We start from the raw sequence: 1,288 nt of genomic DNA, 5'->3' as shown, positions 1-1,288 counted from the left end.
TTCAAACATCTTTAGGAAGAACTGAAATGGTCTTTGTAACAAACATGTGGTGTGAACAATGGCCCTCTGGGAAACCATGCCCTTACTCCAATGAGGCTATCATTGCTCAAAACATTTCTCTTCTCTTCTTTGGGAATGATCTTCAAGGCCACATGTGAATCTGTCCTAGTACTTCACTGAAGTTCAATCACCACTGAACTTAAATTTGTGCCTCTTGCCAGGCAGAGTGCTAGTTCCTAAGGGACTACAGTATTTAGCAAGATCCCACTCCTGCCCTTGCAGATATTGAGACTAACACCCATAATGAGAGCACACAGCTTGGTTAACTACTGACTCCCTTGACTTGATTCTAAGTGATCTTTTATTGATTCCAGGGATTAAATCTTCACCCAAAGATCAAAATTTTCAATCATTCAAGACATTTTAATGAATCTACCTCAGTCTTCCAAGGGCAAATTCTCCCTAATAAATTTATTTTTCTTCATGGCAGCATCATTAAAATAGGTTTATAGCTTATCTTCATGAAGTGACTACTTTGAAGGGACAAAATAATTCTGATATACAACTTCTACGATCTTTGTTGAAGACAAAGCTTCCAGCAAAACCTTTTTTTTTTTTTTTGGTATATTCATTCTTAATTCAATTTTTGGACAGTTTTACTGTGAAATGCTAGCATTCTCCATTCCTAAGCATTTCTAGTTTTGCTTACACATGTGAAAAGAGGCTGTTTTATATTCTTAAATTCCCCTTTAATATTCAAGAGCTATGTTAACATTTTTGAAGGGAGAACGTGGAGATAATACTTTTCGAGAAGGATCTACCCAGTGGTTCTCAACCCTAGCAGTACATTAGAATCACGTAACCTGGAAGTGTTTTAAAAATATCTGCCCAGGCCCACCCCTGGAATAATTCAGTCAGCATATCTGGTGGTTAGTTACCCAAGTGATTCCAACATGAAACCTTGGTTGCAAACCTGGCTAGGTGAGTATTAGCTCTTCTAGGCACTAGAGAAGGTGTCTGGGTGGTACAGATGGTTAAGCACTTGACTACTAGCTGAGAGGTTGGTGATTTGGGCCACCTAGAGGCACCTTGGGAGACAGGCCTGATGACCTGCTTCTGAAAGATCACAGCCTTGAAACCATTTCTACTCTGACACACATGGGGTTGCTATGAGTCACAATCAGCTTGACAGCAACTAACAACATCAGGCACTAGAGGGGAGGACAAAAGAGCTCTGAAAACCCAGTGGTAACCATTGCTTTCTTATCAAATAGAAACTGTTCTTGGA

Source organism: Trichechus manatus, unplaced genomic scaffold (assembly GCF_000243295.1).
Source record: "Trichechus manatus latirostris isolate Lorelei unplaced genomic scaffold, TriManLat1.0 scaffold00186, whole genome shotgun sequence".
NCBI classification, from domain to species: domain Eukaryota; kingdom Metazoa; phylum Chordata; class Mammalia; order Sirenia; family Trichechidae; genus Trichechus; species Trichechus manatus.
This window is presented reverse-complemented; position numbering follows the sequence as displayed.